This window comes from Oncorhynchus mykiss, chromosome 12 (assembly GCF_057628025.1).
Source record: "Oncorhynchus mykiss isolate SJ-2025 chromosome 12, ASM5762802v1, whole genome shotgun sequence".
NCBI lineage: Eukaryota > Metazoa > Chordata > Actinopteri > Salmoniformes > Salmonidae > Oncorhynchus > Oncorhynchus mykiss.
Window position 1 is genome coordinate 33,925,780 of NC_143033.1, and position 15,026 is coordinate 33,940,805.

A 15,026-nucleotide genomic window follows, 5' to 3' on the forward strand; every position below is an offset into this window, starting at 1 on the left:
CCACAAATTTCTTGTTAACAAAGTATAGTTTTGGCAAGTCGGTTAGGAGATCTACTTTGTGCATGACACAAGTCATTTTTCCAACAATTGTTTACAGACAGATTATTTCACTTATAATTCACTGTATCACAATTCCAGTGTTCAGAAGTTTACATACACTAAGTTGACTGTGCCTTTAAACAGCTTGTAAAATTCCAGAAGATTATGTTGTGGCTTTAGAAGCTTCTAATTGACATCATTTGTGTCAATTGGAGGTGTACCTGTGGATGTATTTCAAGGCCAACCTTCAAACTCCGTGCATCTTTGCTTGACGTCATGGGAAAATCAAAAGAAATCAGCGAAGACCTCAGAAAAAAAATTACAGACCTTGTAGACCTCCGTAAGTCTGGTTCAGACTTGGAAATTTCCAAACGCCTGAAGGTACCACGTTTGTCTGTACAAACAATAAAGCAAGTATAAACACCATGTATAAACACCATGGGACCATGCAGCCTTCATACCGCTCAGGAAGGAGACGCGTTCTGTCTACTAGAGAGGAACGTACTTTGGTGCAAAAAACGCAAAAAATCAATCCCAGAACAACAGCAAAAGACCTTGTGAAGATGCTGAAGGAAACAGGTACAAAAGTATCAATATCCACAGGAAAACAAGTCCCATATCGGCATAATCTGAAAGGCCGCTCAGCACGGAAGAAGCACTGCTCCAAAACCGCCATAAAAAAGCCTGACTACGGTTTGCACATAGGGACAAAGATCATACTTTTTGGAGAAATGTCCTCTGGTATAATGAAACAAAAATAGAACTGTTTGGCCATAGAGACCATTGTTATGTTTTGAGTTAAAAGGGGGCGGCTTGCAAGCCGAAGAACACCATCCTAACCGTGAAGCACGGGGATCACAGCATTATTTTGTGGGGGTGCTTTGCTGCAGGAGGGACTGGTGCACTTCACAAAATAGATGGCATCATGAGGAACACAAATTATGTGGATGTATTGATGCAACAGCTCAAGACATCAGTCAGGAAGTAACCCCCGCCTACATGTACATACCTATCGGTTCTTCGACTACTCCGTACACCTGCACATTGATATTGCATTGGTACTCCCTGTATAAACCTTAATTCTTGTGTGTTTTATTTCTCTTGTGTTTTTATTTTCTTATTTGAACTCTGCATCGTTGGGATAGAGCTTATAAGTAGAATTTCACTTGTTGTATTCGGTGCATGTGACAAATATAATTTGAATTGAATTAATAATAATAATAAAAATACATCTAATTTGTGAGGCACTTTTCTCATACCAATTCAAAAAATAATATAAAAAATAAACACAGAACATAAAACACAGACAACAAACAAAGCTACAGTGCCTTCAGAAAGCATTCACACCCCTTGACCCCTCCACGTTCCGCTGTCCTACAGCCCGAATCCAAAATGGAAATAGAATCATGTTTCCAGAAATCCCCAAAAATGAACTAAAAATACGACAGGTTGAATATGGTGTCTGCAGCCTATGATGCATTGAGGTGAGTCGGTCAGCTCCACCCTATCTCTTTCTTTCCGCTCTTCCTAAATTGATACCTTCTCTTATTCTCATGAATCTATTATGTTTTGGAATCAGCAGCGGGTTTAGGATTACCAACCATGCATTTCAGATCAAAACTGTATAGCATTTTGAAACTGAAGGATGAGTTGGATTAGTTATTGCTGTAATGTGGATTAATGCTGGATTGTCCTTCCACCCATCATGACCCTGTCAATTCCACTTAAATTGCTCACTCTTACTCTTTTCTTCCAGCATATATTGCTGTGTAAACTCTCCGCAGCCGTTTGCCAGTGCCTTGTGCATTTGTTCATGAAACACATTATCAACACACGCCCCCACATCAACATTACTGTTTGTTCCATTAGACTATAAAATGTTACATCATCCTGTATAACTAGGGCATAGGTTACTCTTGTATAACCCTCTACAGAGTAATAACTTATTATACTGTTTATGATCCAATATGTGAACTCTCAGTACTGCCTCATACTCTGTGGGATACAACAGTGACATAATGGATTATTCACAGGGACAGTGTGTATGGGGATTTAACCTCTTTCTTTGGTACATAGAAGGATGACATATCTAGTATAAATATTTAAATGACCCATAATACGCCAATCTCTGTGTGCAGAACCAATAGCTTTGTATGCCTTTTATATGCTAAATGCTCATGGTACTGTTTTCCATGTAGACTAGTGACCATAGTATTGACTGACTGGGCATCCAACAGTTGCATAGACTGGTTATGAGAAAGACATGACAAATGAGTGATTAGTCATCCATACTGATGCTCCTTACACTTCACATTTTATCCAACCTTTTGAATCACATAAGGCCATCCTTCAGAGTCATGGCCATTCCAAGCTCTCCATTTAGATGAATGTACTCCTACATAGTGGACAGAAGAAGAACACTTCACATGTTATATTACCAAACGAATGTGTGATGGATCAAATCCTCTTTGGAGAATAATGTCACTGAAATCAAATAAAGTGTAAAAATATCTACAGTATTCTCACTATAGGGTTGTAATAATCCTCTCAACCTCTCTCAGCACTGAGAGCATTCTGTACTGTACTGTATCTATCGCTGCACCCTAGTCACGTTCTAGAGGTCAGCTGGGTCAATCGTCTTCGAGATGGGGATCGCAGATGGTCAAGGGGAAAGTAACGTATTGGCAAAACCAGGAAGTCCCGACAACATTGTGGAGTGTTGTCTCTTAACCTTGAGTTAACCCTGGGGTCACATACACAGTCCTGCGTCTCTGATCCAGAGAGCAGCCTCCCCTCCCCAGCCTCTCAGCCTCCTGTAGGTCAGCTGGCTCAGGCCCAGTGTTAGTGTCCTCACTCCCAGCTCTCAGGGCAGCTTTCAGAGCTCTAGTAGGTGGAGGGGTAATCTCCAGCTGTGTTGATTTGCAGTTTGAGAGGAGGGGAGAAGAGACGTGGAGGCAGCTGTCTAACTCTGGGCCTCAGAAGACAAAGACTATACATCTAGGCTGATATTCATCTAGACTGAAACATAAAAGTTTCACAATTTAAGGAGTGTCATTTTCTGGTCCTTTTATTATCTGTTGGTCATTTCAGATCTACTGAAATGTGTCTGGTTTCAAGGTTTATTGGTGCTTTGTAAAAATATCTTGAGAGGGCTTTTATCTGAAATAGTCTACTGCATAGTCGTTCCACATTTGTTTTGATTCCAGATAGAGGAAAATCGTGTTTTACAATCTCTCCCAACGTTTTCATTTTCAGAGCTTTGTGTGGTAGGATCACAAATCAATAACAGAAACAGCCACTGTTTGACAAAAAGCTGGGGGGATGACACTACACTGAGATGCAAATTAGGCAGTTGATTAATATGTTAATCAGTCAGCTGGTGGTGGAATGATAAACACAGAGCCATGCCTATTAGACCTACACCAGTTAATTAGCCATCAAAAATAGTTCATAAGTCATGGACGCTAGATTGTCAATTTATCTTAATGGTGGGTTCAGTCAGTGGGGGGTTTAGTTACTAGCTATTCACTACGGGAGGCCTTTTCTGTATCTGATCAGTAGAAGGAAAGGGGAAAACGTTCAAATAGCCTGTTAACAACAAAGGACAAGCTAGGCAGTAAAATTGCCCTTAGCAACATTTTTTTTTCAACTCATATGAATAAATGGTAAGTATTTATCTCTGTGTATAAAATGTATGGGTCTTATTCATGGCTAGCTTGTCCCTTTCTCTCTGTTCTCTAAAGTGGCCAAGGCCAGTGCAGGGTAACACTGTGCTTTATTCTATACTACTTTTCCAGACAATTGGACAGCGATGCCCTTGCTTTCCCTGTGAAGATGACTGGATGTCTACTAAACCCATCTCCTCCCCTCGTCCCATAGCCTCCCTTGCAGTGCAGACAGGAACTTGGAGCCTCACGTCCATCTGCCTAAATGAGTTTGACAACTGAATTACGAAGATACCCGATATGGACGACCCCAGAGCTGCACCAAGACAGAGAGAGAGATGGAGAACACACTCTGATAAAAGAAGAATCTGATGCTACAAAAGCATTCTTATTTAACCTCTTGAAACAAAAGTGCTTGCCTATGACCTCTTTTCACTGCTTGTTAATTAAACTTAGGTTGCATCATTTCTATAAAATGGTACTGATGATCTGTTCTGATTGGCTCATTGCCTGCACTTAAAATGCAACTCTGTGTCACCTAGACACATACCATTGTGTCTCTCTTTTAGTACAGTAAAAATGTAACATCATCCTGGAGGAGCAAACTCTCATCATCCCATTTTCTGTAGAACTAGCCATGAATCTTTTATGGTTGTATAAGACATTTGATTATGCTGCTGGTCTGTAAAACTCACAGCACACCCAGGAAACACTCTTGGCGTCTTTTCTGAACATAATCTGTGTTGTTCAATGTCTTACATGAAAACCATGTAAATAAGACATGCATTCAATGCTGGAATGAATCTTCAATATATACCCTCAATATAAACACTGTGAAACAGTATAAATACTGTGAAACAGGATAAATACTGGAACAGTATAAACACTGTGAAACAGTATAAATACTGTGAAACAGTATAAATACTGTGAAACAGTATAAACACTGAAACAGTATACAAACACTGTGAAACGGTATAAACACTGTGAAACGGTATAAATAATGTGAAACAGTATAAATACTGTGAAACAGTATAAACACTGTGAAACAGTATAAATAATGTGAAACAGTATAAACACTGTGAAACAGTATAAACACTGAAACAGTATAAAAACACTGTGAAACGGTATAAACACTGTGAAACAGTATAAACACTGTGAAACAGGATAAACACTGTAAAACAGGATAAACACTGTGAAACAGGATAAACACTGTGAAACAGGATAAATACTGAAACAGTATAAACATTGTGAAACAGTATAAACACTGTGAAACAGGATAAACAATGTGAAAAAGGATAAATACTGAAACAGTATAAACATTGTGAAACAGGATAAATACTGTGAAACAGGATAAATATTGAAACAGTATAAACATTGTGAAACAGGATAAACACTGTGAAACAGGATAAACACTGTGAAACAGGATAAACACTGTGAAACAGGATAAACACTGTGAAACAGTATAAACACTGTGAAACAGGATAAACACTGTGAAACAGGATAAAAACTGTGAAACAGTATAAACACTGTGAAACAGGGTAAACACTGTGAAACAGTATAAACACTGTGAAACAGGATAAATACTGAAACAGTATACACATTGTGAAACAGTATAAACACTGTGAAACAGGATAAACACTGTGAAACAGGATAAATAATGTGAAACAGTATAAACATTGTGAAACAGTATAAACACTGTGAAACAGTATAAACACTGTGAAACAGGATAAATACTGCGAAACAATATAAACACTGTGAAACAGGATAAATAATGTGAAACAGTATGAACATTGTGAAACAGTATAAACACTGTGAAACAGTATAAACTGTGAAACAGGATAAATACTGTGAAACAATATAAACACTGTGAAACAGTATAAACATTGTGAAACAGGAAAAATATTGTGAAACAGTATAAACACTGTGAAACAGTATAAACACTGAAACAGTATAAATACACTGTGAAACGGTATAAACACTGTGAAACAGTATAAACACTGTGAAACAGGATAAATACTGTAAAACAGGATAAATACTGGGAAACAGGATAAAAACACTGTGAAACAGTATAAACACACTGTGAAACAGTATAAAACACTGTGAAACAGGATAAACACTCTGATGCAGCATAAATACTGTGAAACAGTATAAACACTGTGAAACAGGATAAACACTGTGAAACAGGATAAACACTGTGAAACAGGATAAAAACTGTGAAACAGTATAAACGCTGTGAAACAGTATAAACACTGTGAAACAGTATAAAAACACTGTGAAACAATATAAACACTGTGAAACAGTATAAACACTGTCAAACAGTATAAACACTGTCAAACAGTATAAACACTGTGAAACAGTATAAAACCTGAAACAGTATAAACACTGTGAAACAGTATAAAAACTGAAACAGTATAAACACTGTCAGACTGTATAAACACTGTGAAACAATATAAACACTGTGAAAAAGTATAAAAACTGAAACAATATAAACACTGTGAAACAGTATAAAAACTGTGAAACAGTATAAATACTGAAACAGTATAAACACTGTGAAACAGGATAAACACTGTGAAACAGTATAAACACTGTGAAACAGGATAAACACTGTGAAACAGGATAAACACTGTGAAACAGTATAAACACTGTGAAACAGGATAAATACTGAAACAGTATAAACATTGTGAAACAGGATAAACACTGTGAAACAGTATAAACACTGTGAAACAGGATAAATACTGAAACAGTATAAACATTGTGAAACAGTATAAACACTGTGAAACAGGATAAACACTGTGAAACAGGATAAATAATGTGAAACACTATAAACATTGTGAAACAGTATAAACACTGTGAAACAGTATAAACACTGTGAAACAGGATAAATACTGTGAAACAATATAAACACTGTGAAACAGGATAAATAATGTGAAACAGTATAAACACTGTGAAACAGTATAAACACTGTGAAACAGTATAAAAACACTGTGAAACGGTATAAACACTTTGAAACAGTATAAACACTGTGAAACAGGATAAATACTGTAAAACAGGATAAATACACTGTGAAACAGGATAAATACTGTGAAACGGGATAAAAACACTGTGAAACAGGATAAACACTGTGATACAGGATAAATACTGTGAAACAGTATAAACACTGTGAAACAGGATAAACACTGTGAAACAGTATAAACACTGTGAAACAGGATAAATACTGTAAAACAGGATAAATACTGGGAAACAGGATAAAAACACTGTGAAACAGTATAAACACACTGTGAAACAGTATAAACACTGTGAAACAGGATAAACACTCTGATGCAGCATAAATACTGTGAAACAGTATAAACACTGTGAAACAGGATAAACACTGTGAAACAGGATAAACACTGTGAAACAGTATAAACACTGTGAAACAGTATAAACGCTGTGAAACAGTATAAACACTGTGAAACAGTATAAAAACACTGTGAAACAATATAAACACTGTGAAACAGTATAAACACTGTCAAACAGTATAAACACTGTCAAACAGTATAAACACTGTGAAACAGTATAAAACCTGAAACAGTATAAACACTGTGAAACAGTATAAAAACTGAAACAGTATAAACACTGTCAGACTGTATAAACACTGTGAAACAATATAAACACTGTGAAAAAAGTATAAAAACTGAAACAATATAAACACTGTGAAACAGTATAAAAACTGTGAAACAGTATAAATACTGAAACAGTATAAACACTGTGAAACAGGATAAACACTGTGAAACAGTATAAACACTGTGAAACAGGATAAACACTGTGAAACAGGATAAACACTGTGAAACAGTATAAACACTGTGAAACAGGATAAATACTGAAACAGTATAAACATTGTGAAACAGGATAAACACTGTGAAACAGTATAAACACTGTGAAACAGGATAAATACTGAAACAGTATAAACATTGTGAAACAGTATAAACACTGTGAAACAGGATAAACACTGTGAAACAGGATAAATACTGTGAAACAATATAAACACTGTGAAACAGGATAAATAATGTGAAACAGTATAAACACTGTGAAACAGTATAAATACTGTGAAACAGTATAAAAACACTGTGAAACGGTATAAACACTGTGAAACAGTATAAACACTGTGAAACAGGATAAATACTGTAAAACAGGATAAATACACTGTGAAACAGGATAAATACTGTGAAACGGGATAAAAACACTGTGAAACAGTATAAACACTGTGAAACAGTATAAACACTGTGAAACAGGATAAACACTGTGATACAGGATAAATACTGTGAAACAGTATAAACACTGTGAAACAGGATAAACACTGTGAAACAGTATAAACACTGTGAAACAGTATAAACACTGTGAAACAGTATAAAAACACTGTGAAACAATATAAACACTGTGAAACAGTATAAACGCTGTCAAACAGTATAAACACTGTCAAACAGTATAAACACTGTGAAACAGTATAAAACTGAAACAGCATAAACACTGTCAGACTGTATAAACACTGTGAAACAATATAAACACTGTGAAACAGTATAAAAACTGTGAAACAGTATAAATACTGAAACAGTATAAACACTGTGAAACAGGATAAACACTGTGAAGCAGTATAAATACTGAAACAGTATAAACACCGTGAAACAGTATAAAAACTGAAACAGTATAAACACTGTCAGACAGTATAAACACTGTGAAACAGTATAAACACTGTGAAACAGTATAAATACTGAAACAGTATAAACACTGTGAAACAGTATAAACACTGTGAAACAGTATAAATACTGAAACAGTATAAACACTGTGAAACAGTATAAACACTGTGAAACAGTATAAACACTGTGAAACAGTATAAACACTGTGAAACAATATAAACACTGTGAAACAGTATAAACACTGTGAAACAGTATAAATACTGAAACAGTATAAACACTGTGAAACAGTATAAACACTGTGAAACAGTATAAATACTGAAACAGTATAAACACTGTGAAACAGTATAACACAGTGAAACAGTATAAAAACACTGTGAAACAGTATAAAAACACTGTGAAGCAGTATAAACACTGTGAAACAGTATAAATACTGAAACAGTATAAACAATGTGAAACAGTATAAATAATGTGAAACAGTATAAACACTGTGAAACCGTATAAAAACACTGTGAAACAGTATAAACACTGTGAAACTGTATAAACACTGTGAAACAGTATAAACACTGTGAAACAGTATAAAAACACTGTGAAACAGTGTAAACACTGTGAAGCAGTATAAACACTGTGAAACAGGATAAATACTGAAACAGTATAAACACTGTGAAACAGTATAAATAATGTGAAACAGTATAAACACTGTGAAACAGTATAAACACTGTGAAACAGGATAAACACTGTGAAACAGTATAAACACTGTGAAACAGGATAAACACTGTGAAACAGTATAAACACTGTGAAACAGGATAAATACTGAAACAGTATAAACATTGTGAAACAGTATAAACACTGTGAAACAGGATAAACACTGTGAAACAGGATAAATAATGTGAAACAGTATAAACATTGTGAAACAGTATAAACACTGTGAAACAGTATAAACACTTAGAAACAGGAAAAATACTGTGAAACAATATAAACACTGTGAAACAGGATAAATAATGTGAAACAGTATAAACACTGTGAAACAGTATAAACACTGTGAAACAGTATAAAAAGTGTAAAACAGGATAAATACTGTGAAACAGGATAAACACTGTGAAACAGGATAAAAACACTGTGAAACAGTATAAACACTGTGAAACAGTATAAACACTGTGAAACAGTATAAACACTGTGATACAGGATAAATACTGTGAAACAGTATAAACACTGTGATACAGGATAAATACTGTGAAACAGTATAAACACTGTGAAACAGGATAAACACTGTGAAACAGTATAAACACTGTGAAACAGTATAAACACTGTGAAACAGTATAAACACTGTGAAACAGTATTTAAACACTGTGAAACAATATAAACACTGTGAAACAGTATAAACACTGTCAAACAGTATAAACACTGTCAAACAGTATAAACACTGTGAAACAGTATAAAAACTGAAACAGTATAAACACTGTCAGACTGTACAAACACTGTGAAACAATATAAACACTGTGAAACAGTATAAAAACTGTGAAACAGTATAAATACTGAAACAGTAAATACACTGTGAAACAGGATAAACACTGTGAAGCAGTATAAATACTGAAACAGTATAAACACTGTGAAACAGTATAAAAACTGAAACAGTATAAACACTGTCAGACAGTATAAACACTGTGAAACAATATAAACACTGTGAAACAGTATAAACACTGTGAAACAGTATAAACACTGTGAAACAATATAAACACTGTGAAACAGTATAAACACTGTGAAACAGTATAAATACTGAAACAGTATAAACTCTGTGAAACAGTATAAAAACACTGTGAAACAGTATAAAAACACTGTGAAACAGTATAAACACTGTGAAGCAGTATAACACTGTGAAACAGAATAAAAAACCATGTAAAACAGTATAAACACTGTGAAACAGTATAAATACTGAAACAGTATAAACAATGTGAAACAGTATAAATAATGTGAAACAGTATAAACACTGTGAAACCGTATAAAAACACTGTGAAACAGTATAAACACTGTGAAACTGTATAAACACTGTGAAACAGTATAAACACTGTGAAGCAGTGTAAACACTGTGAAACAGTGTAAACACTGTGAAGCAGTATAAACACTGTGAAACAGTATAAATACTGAAACAGTATAAACACTGTGAAACAGTATAAATAATGTGAAACAGTATAAACACTGTGAAACAGTATAAACACTGTGAAACAGTATAAACATTGTGAAACAATATGAAAACTGTGAAACAGGATAAACACTGAAACAGGATAAACACTGTGAAACAGTATAAAAATACTGTGAAACAGTATAAACACGGAAACAGTATAAACACTGTGAAACAGTATAAACACTGTGAATAAACACTGTGAAACAGTATAAACACTGTGAAACAGTAGAAACACTGTGAAACAATATAAACACTGTGAAACAATATAAACACTGTGAAACAGTATAAAAACACTGTGAAACAGGATAAACACTGTGAAACAGTATAAACACTGTGAAACAGTATAAACACTGTGAAACAATATAAAAACACAGTGAAACAGTATAAACACTGTGAAACAATATAAACACTGTGAAACAATATAAACACTGTTAAACAGTATAAACACTGTGAAACAATATAAAAACACTGTGAAACAGTATAAACACTGTGAAACAATATAAACACTGTGAAACAATATAAACACTGTGAAACAGTATAAAAACACTGTGAAACAGGATAAACACTGTGAAACAGTATAAACACTGTGAAACAGTATAAAAACACAGTGAAACAGTATAAACACTGTGAAACAATATAAACACTGTGAAACAATATAAACACTGTTAAACAGTATAAACACTGTGAAACAATATAAAAACACTGTGAAACAGTATAAACACTGTGAAACAATATAAACACTGTGAAACAATATAAAAACACAGTGAAACAGTATAAACACTGTGAAACAATATAAACACTGTGAAACAATATAAACACTGTTAAACAGTATAAACACTGTGAAACAATATAAAAACACTGTGAAACAGTATAAACACTGTGAAACAATATAAACACTGTGAAACAATATAAACACTGTTAAACAGTATAAACACTGTGAAACAATATAAACACTGTGAAACAGTATAAACACTGTGAAACAATATAAAAACACAGTGAAACAGTATAAACACTATGAAACAATATAAACACTGTGAAACAGTATAAACACTGTGAAACAATATAAAAACACAGTGAAACAGTATAAACACTGTGAAACAATATAAACACTGTGAAACAGTATAAACACTGTGAAACAATATAAAAACACAGTGAAACAGTATAAACACTATGAAACAATATAAACACTGTTAAACAGTATAAACACTGTGAAACAATATAAAAACACAGTGAAACAGTATAAACACTATGAAACAATATAAACACTCTGAAACAGTATAAAAACACAGTGAAACAGTATAAAAACACTGTGAAACAGTATAAACACTGTGAAACAATATAAACACTGTGAAACAGTATAAACACTGTGAAACAGTATAAACACTGTGAAACAATATAAACACTGTGAAACAGTATAAACACTGTGAAACAATATAAACACTGTGAAACAGTATATACATTGTGATACAGTATATAAACACTGTGAAACACTGTATAAACACTGTGAAACAGTATAAACTGCATGTAACCTTTCTTCTAATGCACCATGAAGAGGAATATCAACTGGTCCGACAGCATTGATGTAACTATTCTACCTCTGATAGCCTTTATTCAGGCTTTTTCTCAATACAGTAACATCGCTGTTTATGTGGAGAATAATATACCCTTACAAGCAGATATGAGTAGCACTTTCAACAGAGAAATGGAGAGAGGGAGCAGAAGAGAGGAAGAGAAAAGAGAGAGGAGAGAGAGAACCCAGTGCACCAAGCCCACGTTGTGGCCTCTTGATAAATGAACTGATGGATTTAACTTGCCTCTTTTTCTCTGCGGCTCGGCTGACTGGCAATAAAACCTAAAGTAGAGCGGGAAGGTGGAAACAACACTATGGAGACACTTTAGACTTTAAACGTATGGTGTCCGATATTGTATTGCCCTCCTCTCCCAGAGGACGTCTATACGGCCTGTTTACAAGTGGCCACTTGAGTGCCGTGTCATTACGACTGTTTGATCTGTGGAGTCTGAGTCATCACTTGTAAGGCAATGGAGAGATACTTGGTTTTCCACATACTCTATAAGCTAAGCATGACAGGTTGAGGGGTGACATGAAAATAGACCTTAATATGTCTGGTTTAATAATGCATCAGGTTCAACTGCCAAGTGGAAAATGTCTACAATTGTTGAGTTATTTTGTAAAGCACTTCGGTTAACACAATTAAGGGCATGTTGAGAGCTCTATCTCTCTCTCTCTCTCTCGCTCTCTCTCAATTCAACACAAGGGCTTTATTGGCATGGGAAACATACGTTAACATTGTTAAAGCAAGTGAAGTAGATATTAAACAAAAGTGAAATAAACAATGCAAATGTACAGTAAACATTCCACTCTCTCATAAAATACCCTGTGATTGAGCTGATATACCCCCCCCCCCCTCTCTCTCTCTCTCTCTCTCTCTCTCTCTCTCTCTCTCTCTCTCTCTCTGTCTCCATCCCCCACCCCCTCACTCTCTCCCCCTTTCTCTCCCTGGAGAATACTCTATTGCTATATGACCTGAGATCCTGGTAATCACATTTAATACTAAATTGATTTGATTTCAACTAACAAAACAAAGGGCTGAGTACTGTAATTATCAGAATGAAAAACACATCATGCTTAAACTGTACCTCTGTGTAATAACACACAGGCTTTATTAAATTGTGCATTATATAGTGAGTGATTAAAGCAAAGGCTGGGAAGTGGTGGAAGGGGTGTCACAGTGTCACTAGCTGTCGTTTGTCACACTGTCTTGGTGACAGATTAACTGTCAGATTAGAAAACACCCCTGTCAGCCATGGAGACAGAGACAGCCAGGCAGCTGCCTGGGACGCATCATAATAGAATGATATTAGATCACACTGCACTGCACACACTTTATTTTATTTATTTACAGAAACACACACACACATGCACACACACACATAAACACACACACACGCTATCAAAATAGTAATAATAGGTCAATGGTCGTTTTAATCTCTAATTATTATAGATCTCAAAACCATGCTTTTTGGGGCAAGCCAAAGTAATACCATTTGAAATACCTCTGCTGAAGTTGAGCTAATATACAGGCAATCGATCTCCCTCCCTCCCTCCCTCCCATCAGAGGTCGCTACACCAGCAATGTGTAATGATTAAGGAGCTCCCAATGTCAAAGTTGAATTGGTCCGTATCTGATGCGCTCCGGCCGCCTTTATTAAAATGTTTTGTTTGAGTAAATTAAGTCTCGATTTAATAGACCACATTTAATTAGACATGAATCTTGTGCAAATATTGAGCGATTTCCAGCCTATCCCTGGCCATATTTCTATCTCTCCTCATCACTGTGAATGTTGGCTCCATAAAAAAAGGGGTGCATTGATTTTCTCCATTTTATTTCCCCCTCCTCTCCTGAGTTAGTGTCTCAGTGTAGGGGAATGTGGCTATTGATTTTAGAGCTGTTTACCCTATGTTAATGAGACACTTTATGATATCCAGAAACCATGGTGCCCCTGGGCAGCCTTGGGGAAGGCAAGCAAACACCTTTCTGATGATAATTTGGCTCATAATACTGAGTGAGCCATAAGATGACTAATAAAATAATTTTAATGCGGAATATTAATGATGCATTCGCAATAGGGTAGTGGAAAAACTAAGCTAGTTAAGATTTTATAGTGGAGAGTGAGGTAAGTTGAGCCATTTTCTACATTCAGCATCACTCTGTCTAGGGAAATCAGTGGCGACCCGTCATTTAGGTGAGCCCCACCTGTTTTTTATATGAGGGCTGAGGCTTGCCTGTTTTTCATGTTATTTTGGCATTAATACGTATCACATATCAGTTTTCAAACAATGTAAAAAATTATATATTTCTTTGAGTTAATAAAGCATACATACAAACATGGTCTCGTTTTTGTTGTCTTGAGTCAGGCAGGTCCAAAATACAGGTGTTTCAGCCTAGCTCTTCTGTGGTGGTGAGGCAAGCCAGCAGAAAATACAGAGCATTGCGCTGAGATGGGCTCAGTGTTCTCTTACTCATGGAGACTTTGTGACTGCCAAGTGTAAGAGCAGACATTGTGGATTCTAGCCCTTTGGCTGCTGCCATAGAAGTGCCCATCCAAGAAGGCTCAAGGTCATTGGCCGCAGATAAAATGGCGTCAAATCATGTTATATGTACAGTAGCTTTGATTGGACTGATCATGTCAACATCATACTTTCAGAATCTTAGTTAGCAGTCATCATCGTGAATCAAGTCGACAATCTACTGGCAAATCCTTTTAAATCCTTGTCATATGAAGAGAAATAATGAAGAGACATTATAGAGAAAACATATCGATGCTCATCAGCCATTGGACATAAACATTACACAACAAGTTTGAAATCACAAATTCAACGAGTGGTTTGGAAGGAATCAGTGACAGTGGTTGTGTGGTCCCAAATCTGGGATTAAAGGGGCTATTTTC